This window comes from Phyllostomus discolor, chromosome 3 (genome assembly GCF_004126475.2).
Source record: "Phyllostomus discolor isolate MPI-MPIP mPhyDis1 chromosome 3, mPhyDis1.pri.v3, whole genome shotgun sequence".
In the NCBI taxonomy this organism is placed as follows: domain Eukaryota; kingdom Metazoa; phylum Chordata; class Mammalia; order Chiroptera; family Phyllostomidae; genus Phyllostomus; species Phyllostomus discolor.
The window spans coordinates 6,657,950-6,666,358 of record NC_040905.2 but is presented as its reverse complement, the minus strand read 5'-3'; the positions used below and the strand labels follow the sequence as shown (position 1 = coordinate 6,666,358).

Sequence of the window (8,409 nt, the reverse complement as noted above, 5' to 3'; positions counted from 1 at the left end):
CTGGGTCAAGTGCATCTCCTAAGGGGACTACTATGGGAACGGAAAAGTGGCCAGTGTGGCTGGCTTTCATAAGGGCAGATTCAGTGGAGGGGAGGGGTCGGAAGCACAGCTGACATGGACTCAGAAGAGAAGAACCCGGAAAGTGGAGTCGGCATGCGGGAAGGGCTTCCAAGATCCGGGAACAGCAGAGAAGATTCTGGGAGCATACTTCCTAAGAAACCAAAAATAGACCATACTTTCCAGATGAGTTTCTTAATTGTTTTTTTTTTTAAAAATGTTATTCTTGAGAAAGAGAAATGTCCAATTAACTAGAACCTAGTGTGGTTTGTATCTGAAATGCCGTCGGTGGCCCAGCAACGTCTGGCTTCTCTGGACCCCCCCTCTCCCTGCTCCTCCGTTAGGAAGAAACCAGGCATGTGAGGGTGTCCAGCTCAGGGCAGGGGCTCCTAGCTGGCCAGGCGCCGCTGGGGATCGAAATGTTCACACAGATTCTTTTGGTTGCTCTGCAGTGACTCTCCACTGATGCTAGGAAGAAAAAAATATATATATATATATTGCATTTACTGCAAATCCTGAACTTGACCTCTATGAAGTCTCGAATCTTCCTTTGCCCCATCTACCCAGAGGTGCCCTTCTCCGCCCCTTAAACACACATCTGCCAGAAAGCAGGGCCGGGCAGAAGTGGTGTGGGAGTCCCGCCCCTCTCCCTCCCCCGCACCTCCTGGCCCCAGCACAATACAAACTCTGTGCAGAACTTGGCTGGCTCCTGCTTTTCCCACATTCGATCAGGGAACACTTAAAGCCATACAGTGTCCCTGTCCCGCCAGAAAGCCTGTGGGCAGGGTGCCTTTCAGACTGACACAAGGACATACTGTCCCGGGCCTCCGTGGCCAGGGGACTGGCCACATATGGATTATCAATAAGGCTTTTGACTCTTTTTTTCTTTATGTCATATCATCATCCTCATGGTAAACGTAATTCAAGCCAGGAAACAAAACTTACATTCTACGCTGGAAGACTCCGCCTGCCCTAGGGCCACAACGCAATGTAGCTCCTTTTCAACTTAAACATACTCCTTCCAGAGAAATGTCATGCATTTTTTTTCCACACCTGGTATAATTTTTCTACTTTAAATGGATGCTGTGTGATTGGACTGACTGTTTTGACTGTAACTTTCATTGTCCATCTTGGAAACTCTAACGGTAGATTTAGAGTTAAGGTTCAGCACCCACAAAGGTTGCTTCTCGCTGGAGCCAACAGCTACAGAGGGCACACGAAAAGGACAGAGTTTAAAAAAATAAGCGTCAGGTCCCTTGCTGCCAAGGGACGTGCCTATGGTGGCTTGCCACCTTATCCATCTCCACGCACTGTTGGGTAGAGCCGCCATTTTCCACTGCAGAACGATTTTTGGAGCTGGGGCCATGTAAGCCACAAAGCAGAGTTTCAACAGTTTCTTTCCAAAACTGGCCCTCAGAAAACGAATCGAAAAATTTGGAGTCAAGTATCTGAGAGAAGCTGTGTCAAAGTCTTGTTTTCTTTTCTTATATCCAGATATGACAGATATTATCTGGAAAGTGCATACAACCTTCCCCCAAGACTCTGTTAACTAACAAAACTGCAGCCTGGCAGGACCCGATCAAAAGAAGAGGCCGTTAGTCTAAAAGGCCAGATTAGCCCTCATACCACCAACAGTTATCGGGGGCCTGCTGTGCACGGGGCTGGAAAGGGTGAGCTGTGGTTCCTGCTTTCAAGACACTGGTAATCCCACCGTGGGGGCGACACTACAAACACGAAGTAATGCAAAATACAACACAGGATGTCTGTAACTATCAGCTGAGTGGCATGTATAATGAATGCCACTCACTGAGGAGCAATTGCACTCATAAACACCCTGTGTCAAACATTCCGTTAAGTGCTTCGTGTGCATTCTGTTACTTTCTGAACTGTCACCCTACTCTGTAGGCAGGAATTAATGTCTGATCTTCACCCCATTCTAGACGAAGCAGAAAGGGTGCTGTGGGGGAGCAGGGACCTAGACTCAGAAATGCGCTGGACGGCTGGCAGATGCGTTGGTCTGGGGCAAAGGATCCATTTAGGGGAATCAGGAGCGGTGGATTTGGGGGTCTGTGTTAGCCCGTTCGCCGTCATACCCCGCTGTCTTGCCTAGGGCCCGGCACGAAAAGAGTGCTTAGCAAATACGCCTTTAACAAACATGGTCGTCTGGCTTGTTTCTATGACCTAGGCCAAGTACAGGGGAAAAAGGTAGCTAGGGCATTAACACCATGCACCAGACAGCCTCAGGACCTGACGCCAACATCTCCCAATTCCCAGCTACGTGTTACAGTCCAGGATTCAGGTGGGAAGGACGCACCCCAACGGGATGGGTCTGCCAGCAATAGTGACCGCCACTCCTTGAGGTCCCTCTCATGGAGCCTGACGTGACGAACCCTTCCCAGGTCCTTTCCCAAGCCTGTAAGGTGGTGACAGATCTGACCCTGGCACCTCTGCCACCTCAGATCCTTCTTCTGTCCTCTCCCTCCCTCTGCTCAGGCCACACCAGCCTCCTCCTTATTCCTCAGACCCGCCTCACAGCCTGTGTTTCCCATGCTGCTTTCGGGTCTGTATCAGCCACTCGCCCACATCTCACTGCGCCGCTGTGCTCCCTGGCGTCCCCTCTTTGCTTATCCGTTCCCTGTGCCCACACACACACACTGGGACGCGGGCCCAGGGGGGCAGGCTCCCGCCCGCTCTCCTCAGCACCGTGTCCCCAGCATCTAGGACAGCACTTGGCCCGTGGGAACTGCTCGCCCACTGTAGCTCTGACTGATGGCCACTTTCTCCAGCTCCCAAACACTGACTTACCGAGAGAACGGGATTTTGGTCGGGATGTTACATGGAAAATGGTGCGTGGAGCTTGGAGACGAGGCAGAGTGGCAGGAGCCCAGGCCGACCTGTTTATAAAAGGTGCCTTTGCCCAGAGAGGGAAGAGCACACCTTAAAACCTCTGGCAACACACATGCTTTCTTAGGACACTTTTTACGTGCTCCGCTTCTGAAACACTGCCTGGGCTCCACAAGGGGTTTTGTGAATTTGCCAAAACAACCAATTCGCGGGACTTGCAGGTCTACTACCAGCCGCAGCCTAGTAAACGGGCAGCAAGCGTCATGCACCCCGACATCGACAGAGTGGCTCTCTGCTGTGGCCACAGCCAGGCAAGAGCATCCATCCAGGTGGTAGGAAGGGAGGGGAGGAAATGAAACAATCGTATTTTCATTGTTTCTTTCCTTCGCCAAACACTTTTTCACAGCCATGACGGTGTGTTGAAATATGCTGACTCTGCCTGACGTTGGAGCTTCTGTGGTCCCAAGAGAATGCTTGTCGTCGGACCTAATGATGCGCTGCATGTAGGACCTTCTTCTGAGCAAGTGGAGAATAGTCAAAAGGCCACAACATGATACATTCAAAATAATCAGTAAAGACACAATGCCATGCAACTCTTCTTGCAAGGCTTCTGAGTGAGGTAGTCAACCATTGTATGACTGTGCATTTAGCAGTCACCGTATTTGGGAGACTGGGCTGATACTTGGTGGATCCAGAGGAGAAGGAAACATGGTTCTTGTCTTCAAACTTTAAGTTTATCTTCATTGGTAAATCAGGTAGCTCGGTTGCTAGGCAAGGAGTCACTTTTGCTATATTAAGAACAAAGGGTCAGCCCTGGCTGGTGTAGCTCAGTGGATTGAGCTCGGGCTGCGAACCAAAGTGTCGCAGGTTCGATTCCCAGTCAGGGCACATGCCTGGGTTGCAGGCCATGACCCCCAGCAACTGCACATTGATGTTTCTCTCTCTCTTTCTTTCTCCCTCCCTTCCCTCTCTAAAAAATAAATAAATAAAATCTTAAAGAAAAAAAAAAGAACAAAGGGTCATGAAAGCATGAAGACTGGAGAGAGGGATTTCTTCCTGGAGGGGAAGACCCTCCCACTGATCTCGAGGTGTGGGGTGGGGGGCGGCACGTGGGGTGTGCACAGGCTTCAGTGTTGGAGAGCCTCGATGTGCAGCATTTGCCAGTTGCAATGGTATAAATATTCCCACCATGGCTGCTTTCAAGCTAATGGCATCAGGCCACTGAACACAGAGTTGGAGAGAGGTGCCAGCTCCCAGCATGCTGTCTATGAGTCACCCTCTGAGCTTTGGACTGTTAAGTCCTTCTGAGTCTAGTGCTTTAACGAATGCATCCACAGATGGGAAAAACACCGAAGACGGCGCTGTCAGGGAAGAGACCTTTCCGTCCTCCCCACGTGGCAGCCTGACCTTTCGGTACTCCGTTCTTCCGGTCTCGGTCCCGTGCTCCTGACTGGCCTTCCTGGTACCCGTGTCAGCCCAGCCACCCTGGGATTCCAGTGGCTGCCCTTAGCATGGCTGTGGTTCTTTGGGGCGCCTGCTAGCACATGGCCCAGAGCGCTGGCCTGCTGCCCGGTGCCCAGCGTCGACACCTCTGCTCTTCTCTGTGATGAAAAGCAGTTTCGGGTGGGCTCGCTAGGCAACGTTTTCACTGTTCTGGTGGCAATGGGGAGGGAAAGCTGGAGGAGTTGCTGGGAAGCTCCGTGGAAGGAAGATGCAGGCCAGCAGAGACCTAGCATTCATTATTAACTGCTCCTTTTAGTACTCAAAAAAAAAACCAAAACGCACGAAACCCACCACCAGTGTGTTCTCCTTAGATCACTGCACCTTTGACCGGCCCTATCGAAGGGCTGCATATGCAAAGCCTGGCCCCAGGACCGGTCTTTAATTGCGAGCAGATGTCCACAGTACGTGTATAATAAACTTGTGTCAGAAGGATTTTTTTGTAAGAAACTCCCCAAAGAGAGCACTGCCAGACAAGAAGGGGATATGTGAAGCTTCCAGTTATTAGGAAATTTCCACATTTGGCCCACTGAGCCAGAGGGAGCCCCGCGAGAAAAGAGGGTGCTTTCTCACTCCACATTGATTCCTGTTACCTGGGGTCCAGCCACACCCAGAACACATTCACAGCAAACACAGCTGCTACGGGTTTATTTCAACATGTGCTCCTCTTTCTCTTTCTTTCTTTCTTTCTTTCCTTCTTTCTTTCTCTCTTTCTCTCTTCCTCTTTTTCTTTCTCTTTTTCTTTCTCTCTCTCTTTCTCTCTCACTCTCTTTCTCTTTTTTCCTTTCTCTTTCTCTTTCTCTTTCTCTCTCTTTCCTTCTCTCTCTCTCTCTCCCCTTCCTTCCTTCCTTCCTTGCAAAATGCTGGTTTCTCTTCCAAACTTTCTGTATATTATTAGCACAACAGCTTCTTTTAGCAACCAAAGGCGTCTGGGACCACCAGTCTTATTTCATGGTTCCTCTGTCATCTGTTTAAATTCCCTCACGGCACTCGCTCTCAGACTGACTGTTCAAGTACAGGGGGAGCAGGCTCCCTCGTGGTGCCCTGGGGAGGGGGTGCGGTCTGTCCGAAAGACCCCAAGATTTTCTGTTCAGATTACCCAGGCTTCTTCAGAGCTGCCAAGAGTCATAATATATGTACGCGATAGTACCCTTTCGTTCAGGAGAAACCGTGGTTGGGAATGTAATCCAGTGTGTCCCTGCCCTTGGGTCCAGGGCCGGGTGTACCAAGGTGGCCATGACCAAGAAGAAGACTGACATATGAAATTACTTGGGGACAGAACCAAGGGGGAGGTCTGGCTGCCAGGGTGTCACGGGTCTCACCTGCTTCCTCATGGTGAGCCCCCGAAGCGTTATTCTGCCCCAAGCCTCAGCCACCCGGTGCTGTCACTGTGACTTCCCAGAAGGTCCCCGGCATTCCAGTAAACCAGCCAGCGCTCAGCTGAGCTGAGGGCCAGCTGCGGGCGCAAAGCAGGGCAGCCCGAGAAGCGGACCCTGAAGTCGCACAGCGAGTGACTCGGAGCTGAGCAGGAAAGTAGAACACAGGGAAGAATTTCCCAGCCATGTCGTGTCATAAAACTCCCCGGGCTAGGGGGTGGGCCCACGTAGAGATGGGCCAAGGCCACGGGGATCCCGGTTCTGTAGACCCGAGAGAGGGCCTGGAATCCAGACGTGGAACAGACGCTGCAGTAGGTCTCCCCGCCAGGCAGGTGTGGGGACCGGGAGGGCGGGGTGGAGTCGGAACCCGACCCCAGTTCAAACGTGGCTTCTACCGGGGACTTACCGGGTGGCCTTAGAAAGTGGGTTAACTGGTCTTTCCACCCTAAAATGGGGCTAGTAGCAATACCCACCTCGGACTGTTTCTGGGAGGGTGAACCGGGAAAGCCCAGAAGCACGTGCTCAGCGCAGTGCCTGGGGGCATTTTAAGTGCACGGTAGACGTGAGGCATTAGCACGTCACACACACTTTCTGACTTCGCCATCGGCAGCCCCTTCCGAGGCAGCAGGGCGGTCTGGGACAGGGCATTGCTGTGACCAGACAGGGAGCTAGAACTGGACCCTTTTCTCAGGGTCGGGCTGGAGGCAGAGAAGTACTGTAAACTGAAAAAACTCTTTGGTGACGGTGGCCGCAGTCTGGCCGAGGGGAAGGACAGAAAGGCAAAGGTGGGCCTGGAAAGAGGTTTCAGAGGTTGAAACTGTACTTTTAAAACATCCCTCTGCAACTCTCTGGGAGTCGTGGTTCCCTGCATGTTGTCACCTGTGACTCGTGTTCCCCTCCCTGTCACTGCTCGGCATTTCTAGACCCTGAGGACAGCCTTGACACTAATGGGAGCTGACAACGGAGCGCGACACCTCCACGGCAAAGATGGCACCGTTCTGTTTATTGTGCTTCGCGTTGGTAACCAGCGCCCTCTCGGCTCTGGCCGAAGTCTGCGGTCCTCCTGGGAAGTCAGCTGGCCCTTTCATGTCCTGATTCATCGCATGCGGCGGAGGGTGTTAGCTGAGTGAGAATTTCTGCTTCGTGAACACGTTACCAAATCCCGACACCAGGAAGGGGGAGGCACCAGATGTCTGTCTGCGAGGAGAGCAGACTCCCGGCTTGGGAGGAGCCGAGTGGCCGGCGCTCCCCAAGCTTTTCCAGGCTTGAGACCTGGCTCCGTGCGCTCCCCCCCACCCCCGGCCCCCTAACTGGCCCCCACATTCCACTCGGTCACCCTCCTGGAGAAGCGTGTCAGCTGAGCTGCCGCACCCGGCCTGGCAACTGGGGCCTGTCCGTCTGCTCGATTTCAAGCTGAACATTGAGACAGACTTGTGGGCCAATTTCAACCCAAACGACACGTAGGATGGGGCACCACGCCGTGACTGCCTTGATCGTCCTCTCGAGACTTTTCTCGAGGCGCACACAGTTGTCAGGGGTTCGGGCCGTTCCCGGTTGGGAGTTCCATGCAGTTGCCAAACCTTGACCCAAAATATTTGATGTTTTAGGGCCCAACGGAAGGCCAGGGGTAATAAAACAGCATTCTCTGGTTTTAGCAGAAGCTGGGGGTGGCGGATGGGTTCCCCATAACGGCAATGCCAAAGGCTTAGGCCATCCGGCCAGTGAGTGGGCGGGAGGATCGTCCTGAAACGCAGTTCCCCTTTCCGGTCATGTTCACATCGAGGCACAGTTTATTATCGTTGTGTCATGACTCATTATTGCGTTTGGGAGTAGATGAGCTTCCACAGATGGCGCCCCTGGTAAAATTTCAAGGGAGAATGAAAAAGACACATTTTCAGAACTAAGAATCATATAGAATTTAACATATTAACTCACCCAAGCCCGCAAAGCTGAACTTTACTTGGAAACAAGCTCTCACTGATGTGCCCAGACTGAAAAAACTTACAAGGGTTAGAATTCCGGAGTGTCTAAGGTTCTGGATTATGGATTCCAGGCCCATTTAGCTAGGTGATGGGGGGGGGGGGGGCGGGGGCGTGGAAAAGCACATGGAAACGTGGATGAGGAGGACAGCTGGGCAGGTCTCTCCCAACTCAGAAATCCAGGGAATGGGAGCAGGTTTGCTCACTGCCCACACATCTTCCTCTTCTTCTTCCTTTTCCCATATTAGAGAGAATCTCTTAGCACTGTTACTTCTGGTTTCTACTGAGGACCCAAAGCACGTTTTTTTCACGGCTGCGAGGTCGCGCTCAGTGTTTGAGGTGGGCCTGGACCACACTGCTCTCTAAGCATGACCCGCAGATGACGTGAGCTGAGGTGGGGGGGATCCCGGAGAAGCCCCCTCCTTCCCCAGATAAGTTGCAAACTTTCGTAGCTGGGACGCCTGCAAAGCAACCCAGCTCAGCAGCTCAGAGACAACTGCCCTGCTCGTTTTCCGTTCTTCCTGTCTTCGGTGCAACCTAATCCCGGTATCAGTGAAATGACAACTGCTTACAGAAGAGGTGACGCATTGCCCCTCCCACGTCATAAAGTTCTGCTTCTCTCTGTCTAGCGCTTCACTGCCCGCCGCCATTCC

General features: G+C 52.3%; 1 protein-coding gene and 1 long non-coding RNA gene across 2 annotated transcripts in view; one reads left to right on the top strand and one right to left on the bottom strand.

Moving 5' to 3' along the window:
* GHR (growth hormone receptor) overlaps positions 1 to 8,409 on the top strand; it is a 217,585-nt gene that overhangs the window by 150,231 nt on the left and 58,945 nt on the right. The window lies entirely within an intron of this gene.
* Positions 46 to 3,274, bottom strand: LOC118499411. Its single transcript, XR_004901887.1, has 2 exons — positions 2,863 to 3,274; positions 46 to 525 (listed from the first exon to the last, which is right to left on the bottom strand). It is a non-coding gene; the product is annotated as an uncharacterized LOC118499411 (long non-coding RNA).